This window comes from Anomaloglossus baeobatrachus, chromosome 12 (assembly GCF_048569485.1).
Source record: "Anomaloglossus baeobatrachus isolate aAnoBae1 chromosome 12, aAnoBae1.hap1, whole genome shotgun sequence".
Taxonomy (NCBI): Eukaryota; Metazoa; Chordata; class Amphibia; order Anura; family Aromobatidae; genus Anomaloglossus; species Anomaloglossus baeobatrachus.
Window position 1 is genome coordinate 52249113 of NC_134364.1, and position 22471 is coordinate 52271583.

The 22471-nt window shown below is 49.2% G+C and overlaps 1 long non-coding RNA gene across 1 annotated transcript in view; it reads right to left on the reverse strand.

Annotated features, from left to right (window-relative positions):
* The window catches only part of LOC142257911 (uncharacterized), a 104917-nt gene that overhangs the window by 46611 nt on the left and 35835 nt on the right, over nucleotides 1-22471 (reverse strand). The window contains exon 2 of the long non-coding RNA XR_012727677.1: nucleotides 13887-13960. This is a non-coding gene — a long non-coding RNA (uncharacterized LOC142257911). The remainder of the gene's footprint in view (nucleotides 1-13886; nucleotides 13961-22471) is intronic.

Below are 22471 nucleotides of genomic sequence, written 5' to 3' on the forward strand. Positions count from 1 at the left end.
GAGCTCATAAATCGTTACATTTTTTTTTTTACAATGCCACCCCTTCAGGCTGCAAAACTGCAGTCTGCTGCCACCTGCTGGAAATCAGTCAAATTACCGGAGAGGTGATGTGCGGAGAAGGGGCATATTGGCTTAGAGTTTATACACACACGTGTCAGCGAGCACTAATCGCTTCCGAGAGCGGACACCAAAAACAGAAGCCCCAATGCCGGTATTAATTACTATGTGTAGCTAATGATGCAGGCTTCTCAGACCCTTCAAAATGCAGGGACCAAACTCTTCAGAAGGACTGAATGCAGAGAAAAACCCTTCAGACACTGTGCCAATTGGGGAGAGCCTAACTGTCTTCTACTGAGGAGCCTAGGCGGAGCGTGCTGGGGAGAAAAATGCAAATTTGTAGAAATAATATGATATATACTAATGTATATTTATATATGTGTGATATATATGTGTATATACATATTTTTGATATGTAAAAGGTGTGTGTGCATGTATATATATGTGTGTGTGCATGTATATATGTGTGTGTGCGCGCATGTATATATATGTGTGTGTGCATGTATATATATATATGTGTGTGTGTGCATGTATATATGTGTGTGTGTGTGTGTATGTGCGTATATATATGTGTATGCATGTATATATATATATATGTGTGTGTATGTATATATGTGTCTATAAACCTATACGGTGCACTGGGGAGTTTATATGTTTTACAGTGCTCAGCATAAATGAGTACACCCCTTTAAAAAGGTAAGATTTTTAACCAATATCTCACTTGACACAATTTCTTAAGTTTGGACACCACTGAGTTCCATAGTTTTTAATGCACAACATGAAAGTAAGTTTAATATTTTTTTTTTTTACAAAATCTTCATTTTTTCTCAAATTAGTTGATGCAAAAATGATTATAACCCACATTAAAAACTCCTACATCTGGTATTTTGTTTGTCCTCCATGATTTCTTAGGACAGCATCAAGTCTTCTATGCCTGGAATGAACAATTTGGCAACATATTGTAACATGTATCTTTCTCCATTCTTCAAGAACGAGTTTTATTACAGCCTGGATGGTGGACGGAGAGAGTTGACGACTTGTCTCTTCAGAATTCCCCATAGGTGTTCCGTTGGGTTCAGATCAGGAGACTTTTAGCCACTGAGTCACTTTCAATCCTACTATTTAGAAATGCAACAGATGAGTGTTTTGGGTTATTGTCATGCTGGAAAATTGCACGTCTACCAAGCGCATGGAGTGATGAGAGCATCTTCTCGTTCATTGTAGAGTAGGACATCCGTCAATTCATAATCCCATCAGTAACATGTAGCCCCCAATACCAGCAGGTCATACAGCCCCTCATAAGGGTATTACCCCCACCAGGTATCACTGTAGGCATTTACTTACCCCTTACTACTCATGTAAGATCCTTTACTGCGTGACCCAGTGCAGACATCTGTATCTTGGTCCTGTAGCCACTATCTTGCCACATGGTGCTAAAATGTTCCCCCGTGGTGGGAAAGGTGACATTTATCTCATATCCAGGCAGCACTAGAGTTGTACTAGTTTTTAGTGGCACTGTGACTTAGGTGAAACATCAGTGCGCATAAAGGGAAGATGAGAATTGGAAAAAAATAACTAATTTATTGGATCCTGTTCTAGCAGTAGGTGGATGTGATGCCTATTTTGTATACTATTTTCGTGTGCCTGCAATTAGAGAAGATAATTGCTTTACTTCCATTACCTTCTGTATCTCATGCTGCAATAATTGTTTCCAGTTCTTCCCTCGGACATCGATCCTTTCCTGGATCCTTGTATTTATACTTCATGTAACTGAATATAGGAATTTATATCAAGAGCATCTTTTTACGGCTGCAGAATGCACTTTTGCTGGGAGCCAGAGAGAGTACAATGTATCACCCGACGCTCACATGTTGTTGTTGATGATTCCAGATATATATGTAACAAAATACAGCAGATATGTAAAGGGAACCTATAACAGTGATCATGCAGTCCTATCTGAAGGCAAAAGGAGGAGCTTCACAAATTGATATACAGCTGCAATCGAAATTATCAACTCCCAGGGAAAAAAATAGGTATTAGCAAAATGTAAAAAAAACATCCTGCTGTTTGCAATAAACCAATCAAGAAAAGGATAGGCCTGTGGCTGGAAGGCATTGGTTATTTAAGGCACCCTCTCCTTAAGTGAGGTGCCTGGGCAACGTGGTGTATATGTTGCTAGTTGTCAGGTCCCTGAGTGCTGCTGCTGTTTAGTGTTCCATATAGCTAATACCAGTCTATGTTCCAGTAACTGACGTATCCGCTGCTGCTGCATGATACAAAAAAGTCTGCTATACCGGCTGCTGCTGCATTGTAACCTATCGGCCAAGAGTGCTATACCAGCTACTGCTGCATCATACCCAGTAAGCCAAGTCTGCTGTAGCGGCCGTACTACTGCATCGTACACCTACAGATAAGTCTGTTATATCGGCTTCTGCTGCATCGTAACCTATCGGCTAAGTCTGCTATACTGGCCGCTGCTGCATTGTACCCTATAGGCCAAGTCTGCTATACCAGTCACTGGTGCATCGTATCTTATAGGCCAAGTATGCTACACTGGCCACTGCTGCATTGTATCCATCAGCCAAGTCGGCTATACCGGCCACTGCTGCATCATACCCCATCAGCCAAGTCTACTATACCGTCCGCTTCTGCATCGTAATCAATAGGCCAAGTCTGCTATACCGGCCACTGCTGCATCATAAACTATCAGCCCAGTCTGCTATACCGGCAACTGCTACATCATACCCAGTCAGCCAAGTCTGCTATTGTGGCGCCCCAGAGGCTTCAGTCGCCATAGAGGTACTGTACCTCAGCCAGAGGTGTAGTATCCCATTCCCGGGTAAGGAGGGGGGGGTCACAAACCTATATACACACACAACACAGACCGTCTCATTTAGCAACATTCCAATAGACTGTGGTTAGGGCAAGTTGCACCTTTGATGTCGCCATAGGAACGCACAGTCCGAAGCCAGGCTGGGCGGTGGAGTCCAGTTAGTGGGAGCAGACTGTAGAACGTTGGCCAGTCGGGAAGGAGCAATGGAGGAGTAAAGACCTGTGGTCTGGAGCTGCAGCAGCTCGGCCCAGGCACATGACAGAAAGGGTCCTAGAGCCCACGAGAAGTGCACCATACTCCCGTGGTCTCGTTCCAAACAAACAACATACCAGAGTGGAGGGACTTGGCCGTAGAAGGGGACCGGCCCTTTAACTAGTCGAGAACTTTAAGACTCAGCTAGCAAACCGGAGGCTGAGGTTACTTCAAGTGCCGAAGCCAAATCCACACAAATCCAGTGAAAAGGTGACAACATAGGGCCAAAGGGATAGAGCTTCAAGCCACCCAACAGGGTCCACGGACACCGGCTCGGGGCTCTGTGTGTGCAGACGCAAGACAGGTGGGAGAGGTCAGCGCAGGAAGACGACCAGGAAAGGAACACAGAAGGGTGTACCGGGTTGTGTCTCCGAACTATCCGGGATCGGCTTTAACCCATCACAGCAGGACTCAGCACCTCAAGGGCAGCCTTTGTCTAGACGTGCTAAGCTGGAACTCTTAACTGTAAGTAAAGACCTTGTGACTGCATCCCTGTGTCGTCTGGCTATTCCCTGCGCCTCCTGCCCTGCACCCCGCCATTACAGACTACTACTCCCAACAGCCCTGGGGCCCAGCTCTACCTGTGGAGATCGATTCCAACTCTGCTGCATCACCACTGACCCCAGGGGAAAATGAACAGCAGCGACGTCACCTATCTTGCCGCATACCACAGGTGGCGTCACGATATCTCCCTTGTAAATATTCCCCCACCATCGTCAACCAATTTATTTAAAACCCCACCGCCGGGGTCACGGAATTGGGCCCTGTCGCCATGACATCCTCCGAGCAGAACAGAGCTGGCTCGGTAACGAGCAACCAGGCCCCGATGCGGGCGTGTCACTATACCTGCTGCTGCATTATACCCTATTGGCCAAGTCTGCTATACCGGTCACTGCTGCATCTTACCCTATCGGCCAAGTCTGCTATACCGGTCACTGCTGCATAGTACCCTATCGGCCAAGTCTGCTATACCGGTCACTGCTGCATCGTACCTTATAAGACACGTTTGCTATACTGGCCACTGCTGCATCATACCCTATCAGCCAAGTCTGTTATATCGGCAGCTGGTATGTACCGCCCCCGTGTCAGCAGCCGGGCCTGCTGCTCGGATCCGGAGTGGCTCGAGGGGTCTCCGGACCCGGGGGTCGTGCGACCACTCAAAACAAAAAGGGCATATTTACAGGGGAGTTGTATGTGTAAAGTTTGTGACGCCACCCACGGTGTGTGGTAAGGTGGAGTACCACCGCTGCCGTTGGGAGCACCCGGTGGTGATGGGATGGCAGCCAGGCGTTTTTTAACCCCTCCGTGGGTAGGGGGAATGCCTTGGGGCTCGGTGATGGTGGCAAAGGGATACTGTGGGGGAGGTAAGGAGCACTGCATACTCAGTCCAATAACGCTGACACCGACAACTTGCAAACCAAAGTTCTGAGCACCGCTGCAGCAGGGAGGGAGTACGATGGGATCCCGTGCCCGTTGGTGTTGCTTGTTAGCCTGTGGCCTTTCCCTTGGCACCTTCTTTACTGGTTGGCCCCTGTAGTGTAGAATTAGTCGGGTCCCGCTCACCTGTATGGCTAACGGAGTGAGCTTGCTCTCAGGGTTCACGCTTGGGATTTTCTGGACTGTGTATTGGGAAAGTCCTAACCCCTCGTTGCGCTAGTAGCCCGATTTTGGAGCAGGTGGAGAATGAATCTTGAAGGCTCCATCCTCCTCGGGTAAATTACCAGGATGCTTGAAGCTACTTCCCGGCCTAGGGTCCACATACCCCGTTGTGCCCTGGCCCCTGCCCGGAGATGGCACAAGGCCTCCGGCTGCCCTCCTCGGCAGTTCTGTGCCCCTTGTCACGATCCCCTGTGACCAGGGTTCCAGCTTCTACCAGGCCCAGACCAACGTCTGTCACCTAGTATTCTCAAGGAGCCCAGCTCCTAACCTCTTCCAACCGACTTGTTACCTCTCCTCACGAGAGTCACTACTCAACTAACTGCTCCTGACACTCCTGACCCTCCCAAACCAAACCCCCCAAATGGGCGGCCCTTTTCCCTTCAGGCTACCCAATGGTGTGTCTGGTTGGTGTGGTGCAGAGTGTTCCTAGGATTTTTGATTGACTGGTTCTTAGCAACACCAAAGGTCAGAGACTCGTAACCAAGGAGAATGTGGATACTGTGCAGAAGGGCAGATTGCACAATACCCTGTGACGCCCTGATAGGCCAGGGCGTCACAGCTGCATCCTACCGCATCAGTCACGTCTGCTATACCAGTCGCTGCTGCATCAGACTGTGTCAGTCAAGTGTGCTATATCAGCCACTGCTGCTTCGTACCCTATCGGCCAAGTCTGCTATACCAGTCACTACTGTATCATTACTTGTTGGCCAAGCCTGACACAACAGCCATCCCAGCTACACCTACTATATCAATGACTGTCCGTGTCCATACCCCTATGGCCAGGTGTCGCAACACCAGTCTCCCTGTGTGGCATCGGGTTTCCACCTGCAGCGCAAGACCCTCACCCTCAGAGGGTCTGCTGAAAATCTGATGAGAAACCATAATCAGGCCCCTAAGGTATTTTGTGTGTTCTGGCCCAGTGGGTCCACTCCCCACTCACACCCGTGAGCATTACATGTCATTTTCTGGATTTTTTTTGCAGGGGAGATTCTGTCTGTAACAGTAGAAGTGTACCATAAAAATTACAGACTTCTCCATTCTTTCTAGGTGGGAAAACTTGCAAAATCAGCAGTGGATCAAATACTTATTTCCCCACTGTATTCACTATATAATGCTGAACGCGTCCTTTTCTCTAAAGCTGGGATTGAACTATTTGATTGGCCAAAGGGCTTATTTTTATTTTTTATTCCTTTAAAAAAAACATGAGCCACTGCAGAAGTAGCTGGAGTCTCATTTATGAGAATTGCCTCCAAGTAAGATTGCTCTGGTTGCCTATAGCAACTGCAGAAGTAACTGAAGCCTCATTTATGAGACATTCCTCTCAGTAAGATTGTTCTGGTTGCCTATAGGCACTGCAGAAGTAACTGAAGCCTCATTTATGAGACATTCCTCTCAGTAAGATTGTTCTGGTTGCCTATAGGCACTGCAGAAGTAACTGAAGCCTCATTTATGAGACATTCCTCTCAGTAAGATTGTTCTGGTTGCCTATAGGCACTGCAGAAGTAACTGAAGCCTCATTTATGAGACATTCCTCTCAGTAAGATTGTTCTGGTTGCCTATAGGCACTGCAGAAATAACTGAAGCCTCATTTATGAGACATTCCTCTCAGTAAACTCTCTCTGGTTGCCTCTATTCACTATATAATGCTTAACGCACCCTTCTGTCCAGACCCATGATGGCCGGCGAGTGCGCAAGTTCATGATGTAGTTGAGTTCTTCAATAAAACGGCATCAGAGGCACCGCATGCGCATACCACCAACTCCGGCGCCATTTTCTTGAAAACACTGTTTCTGTGAATGTCACCAGTCACTAGTTTGGTTCAGATGATATTCGTAGAGACAGTGTCTTCAATACAAGGGCGCCAGAGTCAGTGGTATGCACACGCGCTGACTACGACGCCATTTTATTGAATGATTCAACTACAACATGAACATACTGTAGCACTGTGCTTGCCCCGGCCATAGGAATAATGGCAGCGGCCACAGCATGAAATGTCAATAAAGGGGAGGAAAGCAGCCAGGGGTGAAATAGATAAAAAAGACCTGACCTACAAAGTCGGGCTACATCTTCGACACCCGGTCATAGAACGGGCTCCATAGCTAATATATATATGCAGTTGGAATTTGGTCACGTTTTCTGGATTTCATACGCATGCTTGACCCGAAGCAAATTCTGACACACAGTAGTCAGTAAAAGTGTCATTTTGTGTGGGATTTGGAGAAACCACAGAGAGCCAGATTCCGCCGATGTATAACTTACTGGGCTGCTTGAAACATTTTTAACAGAATCCCTGTTTTCTCTGCTGTAGATGTAGCAGTGCTCGGAATGCAGAGCTGTGTATGACCCTGCCCACACCACTGATAGTGTCACGCTCCCCGGGTCCCCTGCCCTGCTCCCCGGCTCACCTGCCACGCTCCTCGGCTCCCCTGCCTCGCTCCCCGGTTCTTCGGTCCGGTCTCCGCCGCTCCCCGCTCTCCAGCCTCCATTGCCTGCGCTTCCCAGGCGTCCTGGTCCCCGCTCCCGGCGCCCGTCGGCTTCTCAGCCCCAGCCCGGCTCTGCTGCTTCCTCCTCACAGCTTCCTGCTCTGGCTTCTGGCAACCGGGCCGCGCGCATGCGCATTAGGGCGCGCGCGCGGTCATTGACCCTTTCTTAAAGGGCCAGCGTCCACTGACAGGAAATGATGCACACAGGTACAGGGTATAAAGGGGTTTAGTGTCCAAGTGGGCGAGGCCTGTTCTTCGTGTTTCCCAAGCTAGGAGTCAGGTCTCCTTGTGTTCCTGTGAGATACTCACCTCTCTCTCTTCTAGAGCCGATCCTGCCTTGCCATCCGGTCCTGCCGAATCCCGCACCCCGAACGCTGCCTATCTGCCATCCTGACAGTCCGTACCATCTCTGATCCCTGTGGTGACCCGTCATCTCGCTCCAACGGTTCCGGACTCCGCCTGACATCATCTCGGCTTCCGAACCTGAGCTCCGTCACCCGGACTACCATCAGTGACTCCGTGGTCCCAGGGACTTCTCCATTATACTCTTGTGCACGGACTCTCCTGCTACTGTGGCGCCCCTGACCTGGTCAGGCACCACTGAGTACTGCACCCATGCTGGGGACAGTACAATACAGGTAATCCAGAAGGCTGACCGAGGTGTGACTACACAGGCGCATAGTGATCAGGTCTCACACATGTACCTTTGAGAGGACCCCTGGGGATCCCAGGAGGGGGCAAAGCCTTCACCTCCACTTGAGGAGTGGAGGGGGCGAAGCCTCCATCTCCACTCAAGGGGTGTGGTAGAGAGCCTGGTTGCTAGGTGGCGTAGGCAAGAACAGGAGAGGAGGAGCAGTGAGTCAGTTTAGTGTGCAGCTCAGGAAGAGCAGAAGCAGACCCTGGAGCTGTTGCAGTCTAACAGCGTCCGCGCAGTGACTACCGACGGGGGAGAACGGTCACCTGGTAGTGCTGCCCGAACCCCACACACAGCTAGAGAGAGCAGCGTAGTGGAAAGTACGGAGACTGTCAGGGAGTACCAGGCCCAAACGGGCGGCAGATCCCGGTGCGGGGATAGATCCACCTTTCCTTGCTAAACCTGCCGGTGTGGGGCCCTTAAAGCCCACGCCACAACACCCCAAAAGCCGCAGCCACGTAGCCACAGTTAGGGCCCATAGTTCACAGGAGGCAAGCAGCTGGAGTGATCTGGTCCAGGCGACAAGCAAACGGCAAACAAACGAGGGGAGCAGCTACTTCCCTGGGTGACCCCCATAGGGACTAAAAGTCGGGGTTACCACAAACCACAGAAGGGCTAAGGAAGGCGAGTCGGTAGCCACCCTCATCAGTCAGCCTGAAGGACACCTGGTTCCAACCTGGTTCATCCCAGCTACGCCCGGGTTACTCACTCTGCCACCTTCTGTGAATAAAACCCCTGAAAGACATTCTGCTTGTGTGGAGTTATTCTGCGCCTTGTGGTTCTACACACCTACACAGGGCCCTGGGGCTTGCCTCACTCTCAGGAGGCTATTACAACTGGCTGCACCCACCATCAGCCCCAGGCGTCCCTTAATCTGCAGTGGCGGTCCCCACTGACCGCAATTCTGAGAGTGGCGTCACGACAATCCTAGATAGAAGATTTCCTACCTGTGACAGGATCCAGCTGCGTGGAGTCCCTGAAGGTAATGCACCGACACAATACTTGCGGGGCTTCACACTACCTGTAGTGCTCCAGCTACCGGACCCCTTACCATCATCAAGGAGTTCGGCCCAGTGGATCCACCTCCTGGGTCTGCCCGTCCACCTGGCCCTAACAGAAAGCCAGCTTCCTGTGAACACTGTACATTGTCAACAAGCTGCCAATCAGTGGTTAGAGCTGTGATAATCGCTTGCTGATAAAACACTGATTACATTGAAATCACAGCACACAGCCTAATAAGTGACATACATTATGCTGCTCTCAGATAATGTAGCAAAAATCTGCTGACAAATTCCCCCTCTGGGGACTTTTTTTTTTTACTTAAATGCATGTATTTGGCGCTAAAAAATAGTTTTACAATGATGGTTTCATTAATAATTCTGATTTTCTGATTCTAATTTTACAGGCTCTTTGTTTCTCTGCACATTCAACTTTGATGTGGTCTGTGGTCACAAATCAGCAGAGAAGAGCACAGAAAAAGGCATAAAAGATTTTTATTGTGCCCCATACTCTCTATGTCCTCTTCTCACTTCTGCTCTAATTTTGAGAGATGCTCTTCTTTCCCACTGTTTTTGTGGAGTATGCAGGTCTTCTAAAAAAAAAAAAAAAAAAAAGGGACAAAGTTTGTCATTGGACAGTCACAATGAGCTCACTGAAAGGTTCTCAGTTAACTCATTCTGCAATCAGAAATAGACACTGCAACGCAAGGGTGAAAGTATGAAAATGGTGCAAAATCTAATATATAAAGCTGAGTGTGTGTGTGTGTGTGTATGTCCGCTAAAGGAATCCGCACCGTCGCATTTACAATCACGAAATTTTGCACAGACGCCTCATGTGACCCAGGGAACGTCATAGACTATGTTTGGACGGGAAAATTTAACCCCGCGCTTTACAGTTAGTCTCCAAAATCCTGCCTCCATTAATCTGAATGGAGGTGGGAGATACGGGCTATTAATAGCAACTGTCAGTGGTTGCTATAGGCACAAAATAAACTGTTAGTATAAATCCAAAGGAAAGCGCAGTCCTGCACTACACGTGCGTACCTGTCACACTTGGGCTCACTGGTAGGTAGGGAAAACACAGCACCGGTTGTCAAAACGGATTCCGTATCAGCGTGCAGGTCAAATAGGAGCAGCCAGTTCCAACAATCCACATAGAAGAAGAATAAGACCGCACCAATGCGGTGTATAGCAGTCAGCGGGTGGAGGAGACCTGGATGCGGCCCCTCGCTGCGGACAGCAGCGAGGGGCCGCATCCAGGTCTCCTCCACCTGCTGACTGCTATACACCTTTTAACCTTGTATATGGAATAAAGAATTACCGGAAAAAAAAGTATCAGCATTGGTGCGGTCTTATTCTTCTTCTATGTGGATCGTTGAAACTGTTAGTATAAGAAGCTTATGTGTGAGGTAATAAGATGTCGGTGGTGAGATGGATAGAGAGAGACAGCCCGGGAAAGAGAGACAGCCCGGGAAAGAGAGACAGCCCGGGAAAGAGAGACAGCCCGGGAAAGAGAGACAGCCCGGGAAAGAGAGACAGCCCGGGAAAGAGAGACAGCCCGGGAAAGAGAGACAGCCCGGGAAAGAGAGACAGCCCGGGAAAGAGAGACAGCCCGGGAAAGAGAGACAGCCCGGGAAAGAGAGACAGCCCGGGAAAGAGAGACAGCCCGGGAAAGAGAGACAGCCCGGGAAAGAGAGACAGCCCGGGAAAGAGAGACAGCCCGGGAAAGAGAGACAGCCCGGGAAAGAGAGACAGCCCGGGAAAGAGAGACAGCCCGGGAAAGAGAGACAGCCCGGGAAAGAGACAGACAGACAGATAGAGAGAGACAAAATGGATACAGCCGCACACTAAATGTCATCAATGTATAAGGGAACTCTGGTACTGCATTACTGCTATATGAAAAAATGAGATTTTTAGTTTATGAATTGGCCAATGCATGTAAGCCCGGAAACCAACGGCAAGGTAAATCTCAATATTCCAGGTCCCTAACTAAAATGCCACTATCTAGGTTAAAAACATCCATGTCTGGGCAGCTAGACTAAAAATCTAACTTGAAATGCCAATATCTGGACTAACCTCCATGTCTGGGCAGCTAGAACTCCTGGTATAAGGATTATGAACACAGCTAGTTTTTAATAAAACCCAATTGCAAATATTTTTTTTTTTTTTTTACAAAAAATACATGCATTTAAGGAATAAAAAAAAAAAAAAAAAAAAAAAAAAAAGTGTCCTCAAAGGTTTTACATGTGTTGTTTAATTGATGATGAGGTGCAGATGAAAACTATATCTGGTTAATATTTGCTCTGTATACAGTATTTTCCTAGAGCTCAAAGCCCAGGATCTGAGATGTGAAGTCTTCTTATTGATTTTCCAGTGCAGGTAATATACACAGAGTATTTCTTTATTATATGTGATTACTCTGAATGAAATGAGACTGGTCTTCTGGGAGATTGGATCACTGAGACGTCTTGTGTTGTAATCACTTAGCAAACCATAACAGCATTGCTTCAAGGAACAGAGTAACGAAGCATCTCCCTGGGGCTGAATAGGTGACTTAAGCCGACCCCCAAAAATATCATCTCTACATATGAAAAGATTATAGACCCGATTAAACATTTAATCTCTTTCACTTTGTAAACTCCTTTTCACAAAGCTCTCTACAAGCAGCGGGCTATGACAATGACACCTATTCCCATGTATACACTACATACTGTACCATATACCATGTATACTGATTGGCGGTAGTATTGTGTCTCCAATTGGTGCATGTAAACAGACTCTTAGGCGGGCTTTGCACGCTGCGACATCGGTAACAATGTGTTACCGATGCTGCAGCGATAGTCCCGCCCCCGTCGCACGTGCAATATCTAGTGAAAGCTGGCGTAGCGATTATCGCTACGGCAGTTTCACACGCACATACCTGCCATGCGACGTCCCTCTGGCCGGCGACCCGCCTCCTTCCTAAGGGGGCGGGTCGTGCGGCGTCACAGTGACGTCACACAGCAGGCGGCCAATAGAAGAGGAGGGGCGGACATGAGCAGGATGTAAACATCCCGCCCACCTCCGTCCTTCTCATTGCAGCCGGGAGGCAGGTAAGGTGATGTTCCTCGCTCCTGCGGCTTTACACACAGCGATGTGTGCTGCCTGCTGGAACGAGGAACAACATCGCACCTGTCGCTGCACCGGCATTATGGAAATGTCGGAGGCTGCAGCGATGATACGATAACGACACTTTTGCGCTCGTTCATCGTATCAAAAAGGATTTACACGTTGCGATATCGACTGCGACGCCGGATGTGCGTCACTTTCGATTTGACCCCATCGACATCGCACGTGCAATATCGCAACGTGCAAAGCCGCCCTTAGAATCACCGATAAAGCAAATTATTATAGGTTAGTGAATTTCCTTCTTTTATGTGCATCCTGGTTTATGTGCATCCTGGTTTGACGGAATCGGTCAGCAGGTTTTTCCTACCTCATCTGAGAGCAGCATACTGTAGGAAAAGAGAAAAAGTCCAGCACGACATCCAAAATATAAAACTTGTTCTTTTTTATTGATACATGTTAAAAAAGGGTAAAAACCTGGACGAGGGACGCGTTCCGGAATATGCTTCCTTATTCACAGTCCTAGGAACCGGTCCAGTTACTGGACTTCTGGTGTTGACCGTTCTCCAAAACTAAGTCTGTAAAGGGCCTGTTACACGCTACGATATATCTAACGATATGTCATCGGGGTCACGTCGTTAGTGACGCACATCCGGCATCGTTTGACATATCGTAGCGTGTGACAGCTACGAGCGACTGGGAACGAGCAAAAATACTCACCTTATCGTTGCTCGTGACACGTCGCTCATTTTCAAAAAAAAAAAAAAAAAAAAAAAAAAAAAAAAAAAAAAAAAAAAAATCGAACGTCATCCTGCGCGCCGGTTGTTCATCGTTCCCGAGGCAGCACATAACGCTCCGTGTGACACCCCGGGAACGATGAACTGCAACTTACCTGCATCCTGCCGGCAATGCGGAAGTAAGGAGGTGGGCGGGATGTTTACGTCCCGCTCATCTCCGCCCCTCCACTTCTATTGGCCGGCCGCTGTGTGACATCGCTTTGACGCCGAACGTCTTTCCCCCTTCAGGAAGAGGATGTTCGCCGCCCACAGCGAGGTCGTTCGAGAGGTAAGTACATGTGACGGGGGTTACTGACTTTGTGCGACACGGGCAACAAATTGCCCGTAACGCACAAACGATGGGGGTGGGTGCGATCGCTCGTGCTATCACACGATAGATCGTACCATGTGACGCCCGCATAAGTCTGTTACACCTTCTCCAATACCCTGCGAAAGGGTCTTCGACTCCTGTGGTCCAGGACCACCGTCTGCGACCCAACCTGTCGCCTTCCTGGGAGCTCCAACTCCCCAGCTCCTCACTCTTTGAGGGCTAACACTGCTCTGACTCAGTCCCTACCACCAGTCTGCCTGACCCCTAGGTGGGCGACCCTGCTCCAACCTGACCAACACACTGGTGTGTCTGCACAAGTCTGGTGTTAGGTGTGGTTGGGATTTGTAGTGCGGGTGTTAGTGACACTGTTGATGGGAACCTGGAACCATGGAGGGTAGGCCCTGCACACTGGGGGACAGGATGCAGTTTCCTGTAGCACCCTGATGTAGTCAGGGGTGTTACAAGGGCCATTGCTAGTTCATGCTTGGACTGATTTGCCTGGACACCTGGTGCATCCTTAATGGGACCTATTCAGGGTTGATCGTCTATCACCTGAAATGTAACATTCTAGAAGTTCCATATGATATGAAGATTTTGGTATTATTTTTTATCAAAGTTTTCTATATAGTTTAACGTCCTCAACAGGAGCACAATGCAGTGGGATCATTTTCCCCAAATCCCTGAACCTGGCTACATACCTGGGCTGGAGCGGGCCATATCATGGGCACATCAATGACATCTCTTCAATGCTAGACTCCCGGTCAGGAAACCCCTGAAATTACAAATATAAAATGTAAATACCTCTAGATGGCGCCGTATAATCTAGGAAAAAATAAATGGGGCGATTGAAATTAGTTTTGATGATTGCAAGGTATTTTTAGATCTTCTTCATTTGAAATTTATATGTTATTGTTTTTAAATAGGAAAATCATTTTGTTTATTTCTTTACTCGATTATTTTCTCAACGTACAAAATACTTTCTTCTTTTATGTCATTTTAATTACTAATTTAGGAAGCTGCTCTCGGAAATGTCATTTGCCAGCATCCTATTAGATCGAAAATTTAGTGGAAGATTAATTTATCTTTTGTTACAGCTGCTAAATAATAAACGACTGAAATTAAAATTCGGCTGCTTACAATTCATTAGTCGGGCTTCTCATTATTTAACCCCTTAACGAAAAGGTGATTTTTGCACATTCTTCTTCCCAACTCTTTTCCTAGATCCTTCTTTTTTTGTCCATTGATATAGCTGTATGAGAGATTTGTTCTTTTTTGCAGCTTTGAACTATATCATTCATTGTAATATAAGGTATACCGAAAAGAAAAAAAAGGGGGGGGGGAGAAATCCAAGTGCGGTGAATTGGTGAAAAAGGCATAAATCCACTATTGTTGTTTTTTGGGTTTTTTTCAGGGGGGGTTACATCATTCATTTGTGCAGTAAAAATGACCTGGTAATCTGATTTCTCGGGTTAATACGATTACAGTGATTCCAAACTTATAAAGTTTTTTTTTATAAGTTGTGAATTTTTTTTACATTTATAAAAAAAAATTGGTTTTGTGTCATCATATTCTTAAACCCATACCATTATAATTTTTTCATCAATGGAACTTGTTTTGTTTCTACTTGTGGCTTAAATAGAAACAAGGCATCAATGAATTTGTAGCATCTTGTCCTCATTGTGTGCAGTTCAAGCCACTGAGTCAAACGCCTCTCGGTCCACTTCAGCCTCTTCCTAAACCACAAAATCCTTGTCCTGAGATTTATATGGACTTTAATACAGTTCTTCCTAAAGCATAAGGACTCATTACCATCTCGGTCATAGTGGATTATTTCTCCAATATGTCTTGTTTTCGACCATTACCAGGACTTCCATATGTTCTACAGCTGGTCCAAGTGCTCTATGAAGAAACATTCCAATTTCATAGACTCAGAATGGTAGAGTTGGAATGGACCTCTAGGGCCATCGGGTCCAACCCCCTGCGAGTGTAGGTTTTCCTAAATCATCCCAGCTATATATTTATCCTGTTTCAGATTGAAGATTGCCATTGATGGAGAGATCACTACCTCCCGTGGCAGCCTGTTCCACTCTCTGGCTGCCCTCACTACCTCCCGTGGAAGCCTGTTCCACTCTCTGGCTGCCCTCACTACCTCCTGTGGAAGCCTGTTCCACTCTCTGGCTGCCCTCACTACCTCCTGTGGAAGCCTGTTCCACTCTCTGGCTGCCCTCACTACCTCCTGTGAAAGCCTGTTCCACTCTCTGGCTGTCCTCACTACCTCCTGTGGAAGCCTGTTCCACTCTCTGACTGCCCTCACTACCTGCCGTGGTAGCCAGTTCCACTCTCTGACTTCCCTCACTATCTCCCGTGGTAGCCTGTTCCACTGCCCTCACTACCTCCCATGGTAGCCTGTTCCACTCTCTGACTGCCCTCACTATCAGAAAGTTTTTCCTAATGTCTAATCTGAGCCTCCTTCCTTTTAGGTTCATCCCATTGCTTATTGTACTTCCTTGTGCTAATGAGAATAGGGTAGTTCCCTCTGCACTGTGACTACCTTTCAGATATTTGTAGACCGCTATTAAGTCTCCTCTCAGCCTTCTCTTTTTTTGCAAACTAAACATCCCTAGTTCTTTTAGCTGGTCTTAATATGACATGGTTTGCAGACCTTCTACATCTCGATGGCTCATCTCTGGACTTGCTCCAATATATCGATGTCTTTCTTGAATTGGGGCACTCAGAATTGTACACAGTATTCCAGGTGGGGTCTGACCAGGGCAGAGTATAGGGGAATAATTACCTCTCTTGATCTAGATTCACTGCTTGTCTTGATACATCCCAGAATTTTGTTGCCCTTTTTAGCTGCAGCTCTGCACTGTTGGCTCATGTTGAATCTGGGATCTACTGAGTGCAAACAGGTAATCCTGAAGGCTGGAATAGGGTGTGTACGCACAGACACATAGCAACCAGGTCTTACACACCATTGAGGGGACCCCTGGGCAGATCCAGGAGGGGGTGTGCCTCCACATCCAATCAAGGGGTGCAGTAGAGAGAGACTGGAAGCTAGGTTGCTGTGGCCAGTCTGAAGTGGAGGCGCAGGAAAGCGGACACGCTAGTCAGACCCTGCACGTGTAGTGGCTGTTGGCGGGGGAGAATGGTCACCAGGAGTTGGACAGAAAGACGCTGAGGAAGTCAGCTGGTCGTGTACGGAGACTACTGGTGGCTAGGCACGCACGGGGAACAGGTCCCTAGAGCCAGACATCCATTTAGTGGTCTGCTAAACCTGCCGGTGGGGTGAACAACAGGTCCAACACCAACCAAAAGAGAGTCAAAGCATCAGCAGCAATGAGGGGGCCTACAAGGAGGATTGAGCCTGGAGCCATCTTACTTGGTCCACGCTGCCAGCAAACGGGTCAGAAAGGGGAGAAAAGGCAGTTGCGACTTCCCTGGATGAATCCCACAGTACTTTAAGTCAGGGGTTGTCCGAAACAAGAAGTGCTAGGAAGGCGAGCTAAGAGTTACCCTTATACCAGCCTGAAGGATACCTGGTTCTTTCTTGGTGTATCTCAGCATCGCCCAGGTACCACTTGAAGCATCTGAAAGTGAGTAAAAACCAGTTGCAAGACCAAGACATTGCTGGACTGAGACGGAGTTATTCTGCGACCTGTTGTTCTACACACACACACCTGAGCCCCTAGGGCCAGCCACACCATCCAACTGCAGATCCCATCAGCCCCAGACGCTCGTTAAAACTGCAGTAGTGGGGGGGGCGTGTCCTGACATGGAAGCGTGAGGACGCTGGATCCCAGAGCTCCTGCGCCCACAGCCTAATTCTATTATATCCTGCAGCCCCCACTTACCCAGGATGGCCCCCAAGAAGAGACCGGGGGTAGCGCCCGCTTCTGCCTCCCCGGTGACGAGTCAGAGACCCCAGGGGAGCCTCACAAGGTTCCTGACGGCGCCGGGCTCTGAACCTCCGCAGGCGGCCCGGAGCAAGATGGCGCCGGCGGGCGCGTGGCGTCCTCCAGCGGGGGATTCCCCAGGAGCCGCTCGGCATTCTCCCACAGCCTGTGCAGCAGTGCAGGGGATCAGCGGTGCAGAGAAACGGAGGACAGAGGCGGCGGTGGCACTGGACGGAGCGGGCCCAGGTACAGAGGACTGCAGGAGGGGGGAGGCTGCTCAGCCTGCCTCGCAGCACGCTGCTGTGGATAGTGAGGGGGCCCTGAGGGGGATCACCAGACCCGGGGATACCTGCCATGCTCTGCACACAGGGGACCCCCCCGCTCACGGGGCACACGGAACCTCAGGCTATACTAAACAACATGCATGCTGGCCCCCCACAGGGGGACATACAAGCCCTGAGAGAGCTTATTTTGGCCCTCCCCAGCAAGAAAGATCTGGAGGACGTTGTAGCTAGAATTGAATCCTTCCAGCAGATGGCGCTGTCTGCCTTGAGGGAGGAAATGGTGGTACTGGAGGACAGAATTGAGGCCACAGAGCAGGCTCAGGAGTCCCTGGAGAGCAGAATGGAGAGGATTGAGAGAGACTGTGAGTCATCCAATGCCCGCATCAGAGACCTTGCCCTGCTCTTGGATGATCAAGAGAACAGGGGCAGAAGAAATAATATCAGACTGAAGGGTATACCGGAGGACTGGCCCCAGGAACTCCTGCGTACTAAAGTCTTAAACATCTTCAACCGGGTCACTGATCGCCCCTTGGAGGCTACCTACCTCTTCGACAGAATTCACAGAGTCGCAAGGCCGGGCCCTAGATCAGTCCCCTCCTCTAGAGATGTACTATGTCGTTTGCACTATTATGGAGACAGAGAAAGGATCCTACAGGGAGCTTGGTCATATGGACCGGTGGAGATGGATGGGGCCATGGTGAAGTTATTTCCTGATGTCTCCAGCCGCACACTATATATGAGACGCCTTCTTCATCCTCTCCTGCTTGGCATCAAAGAAGCAAACGCCTCATATAGATGGGGCCATCCCTTCCATTTGATAGTACGCAAGGGGGACTCCGTGTTTTTGCTGAGGAGGCACTCAGAGCTTCCTAATCTTTTTGCCTTCCTGGGAATACCAGACTGCTCAATTCCGGACTGGTTGGAGTGGGAACCCCAGGCACCCCCGGGGCCGCGGAGGAGGAAGGGAGGCACCCGTTCTGCTCAAAGCGGTGTCCCTTGAGGGGCTTGGCATGTACCGGATGCTGCTGGGAGGAAGGAGTGGTCCAAGATGTGAGACGGAGGTGCTTTCGACGGGAGACGGAGTCAAAGAACGGGGAGCTGGGAGGCTCTCTTTCGTCTCTACGACTCCTAAGCAGGAGTCCTGGCCTTGGGCTAGTTTTCTCTGGACATAGTTTATTGTCTAAAGTTTTTGAAAATTCTATTTCTATGGCAATGTCTAGTTTAGGTTCGGAGGTGGGGGGGGATGTTTTTTTTTACCGAGTTCATCCTGGGTGGTGGGGTGTGTGGGTGGTTAACCGGCTGACCCTTCCTCTCCGTCGGGGGGAGGGGTCATTTAGTACTAATAAGAGGGGCGCGGGTCTGCGCTCTGGTCACATGTCAGTTCTTGTCCCTATCTTTTCCTTAGTAGTCCCTGGGCTGGTCCCTGGCACTGCGAGCGGCAGTCCTGCTGCTTTTCCACTTTCTTGTTCTCTTCTCTGAACTTTTTGCCTTTCTCTCTTCCCCCTGCTAAAGGGTCTCAGCTACTTCCTACTTTTTCTACCCCTCCTCTCTTTTTACCAGCTTTCCCTCTCTTTTTTTTTTTTTTTCCTCCTTCCCCCTTCCCCTCTTCTTTCTTGGTTTGCTCCTCTAGGGTCTCGCGACAGAGAATGGCGAAACAGAGGCAGGCCGAACTGCGGGTGGGCTCACTGAATGTCAAGGGCCTTCATAGCCCGGAGAAACGGTCTATCCTGCTGAACCTTCTTTGGAAAAACCGAATCCAGGTAGCCTTCCTCCAAGAGACACATTACTGTGAAGCTAAACCTTACAGACTCTCGGACAGAAGGTACCCCATTGTGCACCACTCACCCTCCCCTGATCCTAGATCTAGGGGAACGAGCATCCTCATGTCCAGTACGCTCCCTTGGGAATTGTTAGACTCTCAGACAGACGACCTGGGTAGGCTTATGATGCTCAAGGGACGCATAGCTACTCAGATATTCACATTCGTGGCAGTATACTTGCCTAATGCGGGCCAATGTCCCACCTTGTTGCGGTACCTTGAGAAGATAGAGGAATTCTCGGAGGGCACTCTGGTTCTCGGGGGTGACTTTAATGTAGTGTTGGAACCCTTGAGAGACAGTTCAAAAGGGGTGTCCGGTATGCCACACATGACGCTGCGGCGGATGAGACGGGGACTACATGACCACCAACTGATAGACACTTGGCGATTGCTGCACCCATCAGACAAAGACTTTTCATTTTATTCTGCAGCGCACGACTGCTATTCTAGGTTGGACCTCTTTTTTATTAAACATGGGGACCTACACTCTCTGGTGGATGCTTCAATTGAGTGCATATCTTTCTCTGATCACGCGCTGATCACGGTCACTCTGTCCCTTGAATGTCCCATCGGGAGGCAGCGTCAGTGGATATTGAACACCTCGCTACTCAATGAGCCGGTGACAATGCAAGAAATAAGGGAGGCCCTGACGGAATACTTTGACTGTAGTGGGGGGGAGGGGATGTCCCCCAACATTGTGTGGGAAGCTCACAAATGTGTTGTGAGGGGATTATTCATTAAACATGGGGCCCGTCTGAAAAGGGAACGGGAAGCTGAGGTTACATCTCTCCTAGCAGACATAAGGGAGTTGGAAGCAGTACATAAGGGGTCTCTGGGAGGGAACGTGGGCGTCAATCTGGCCAGGAAGAGGGAGGAACTCAGGTCCCTGTTATATCAAAAGGCCAAGGGAGTGCTAGCTAAGTGCAGGCGGCATTTCTATGAATATGGCAATAAAAGTGGCAGGACCCTGGCTAGGGCCCTCCGGATCCAGAGGGCGAGGGGCTATGTTCCTAGAGTGCACATTTCTGGCGACAGGTGGGCCACTCTTCCGAAAGACATTGCCTCTGCCTTTAAAGACTTTTACTCCTCTCTCTACTCAATAGATGGGGGGCGGTCGGAGAGGGCCAGGACGGAACTACGGCAGCGTATCCAGAAGTACATTTCAAACTCCGGTTTGAAACACCTTAAACCGGAGGATGCGGACGCCATGGAAAGACCCATTTCAGAGGAGGAGTACTGGGCTGCAATTAAAAATTCCCCTACTGGTAAGGCCCCTAGTCCGGATGGCTTCCCCCTGCTTTACTACAAAAAGATGGGCTCCATGCTGCTCCCCCCATTTCTCTCGGCCTTTAACAATATCTCACTCTCCGAAAAAGTCCACTTGCCGAGAGACTCTCTGGCCGCTAATATAGTAGTCATTCCTAAAGAGGGTAAAGACCCGACCTCTTGTTCTAGTTACCGACCCATCTCCCTACTCAACACAGACTTGAAGCTCTTCACCAGAATATTATCAGAGAGACTCTCTCCATTGCTGGGGGGGATTGTCCACCCTGACCAGGCTGGGTTCATGATGGGAAGGGAAGCGAGGGACAACACCACTAAGGCGCTGAACTTAATCCACAGGGCTAATTCGGAAGGGTTGCCCCTGATGCTCTTGTCGACCGACCCAGAAAAAGCGTTCGACAGAGTCAATTGGATATTCATGGAGGAGGTTCTGCGGGAGGTGGGGTTGGGGAGGATGATGCTCAGGTGGATATGCTCTCTGTATAGCAACCCCTCTGCCGCGGTCAGGGTGAACGGTCTCCTTTCAGATAGATTTTCCATTCTTAACGGCACAAGGCAGGGATGCCCCCTCTCACCCCTGATCTTTATCCTGACCCTGGAACCCCTGCTTAGCCGAATTAGAGGTAACATTGACATTTCTGGCCCTATAGTTGCGGGTTCCACCTACAAAATCGCGGCGTACGCGGACGATTTACTTTTCTTTATTACCAACCCTCGGGTCTCCCTGCCCAATTTACTGAGAGAGCTGGAAACATACTCCTCTCTTTCTAATTTTAGAATTAACATGTCAAAATCGGAGGCTATGAATGTATCTCTCCCCCAAGATCATGTTATTTCGCTTCAATCTGCGTTCGGGTTTAAGTGGGCTAATCACTCTCTGAGGTACCTGGGGGTCCAGCTGGCAGCGGACAATAGCCAACTATATAAGCTGAACTATCTCCCTCTCCTGCAGTCCATTAGAACAGACTGCGCAAACTGGGCGAGGGGTCTTTTCACATGGTTTGGGAGGTGTGCAATATTGAAGATGAACATATTACCACGACTTCTTTACCTCTTCCAGGCCCTGCCAATTAAGATCCCGAGCTCTTTTTTCAAGGAATTGGCCTCACTATATACTAAATTTATCTGGGCGAATAAGCCGGCGAGACTTTCCCGTTCCCTATTGTGCAGACCTAAGCGTAGGGGAGGGCTGGGAATACCTGATATGAAAAAATATTACTGGGCCACACATATGGTTAGGGTTCTGGACTGGTGCCGTCACTCTAGGATGAAACCATGGGTCGCCCTGGAACAGAGCTTCTCGGAGGTACATTTACCGGCCATGCCTTGGGTCGGGAGTTTTTTCCCGGCTTCTCTGAGATCTCACCCCACCATTGGCGCTACTCTGGAATGCTGTTCGAGGGGAGAGGTTCGGCGCCTCCTCCTGCCGTTGCCTTCCCCCATGTCACCAATTATAGGAGATCCGGATTTCCGTCCTGGCCTCTCGGACCCAGTTTTTCGGAGTTGGGTACAGGGGGGCAGATTCAGAGCTTACCAGATGGGAGAGGAGGGTGACTGGCTATCTCTTTCGGATATATGTGGTCTCCTGCCTCCGGACCCCCTGGGGAGATGGAGGGCCATGCAGTTGAGGCATTTCTTGAGCTCCGTTCCCTGCTTCGCCCGGTATGCTGGGCCTCTCACAAGATTCGAAAAATTGTGCTTGGGAGAGGGGGCCCTGCGGCACTCACTTTCCCGGGCATACAATTTGCTATCAGACCCGGGAGATTTGCCCACCCCGGTTTATTTGCGGCAGTGGGAAAGGGACCTTGGGATGGCCCTATCAGACACGCAACGAAACAACGTCCTAATGATGGCACATAAAACTTCGATCAGTTCCAGAATGTTGGAGGCCAACTTCAAACTGCTGACTAGGTGGTATAGAGTCCCGACCAGACTTCATAGGATATTCCCCTCAGTCGATCCCGTTTGCTGGAGGTGTGGCTCGGGGGAGGGTGATTACG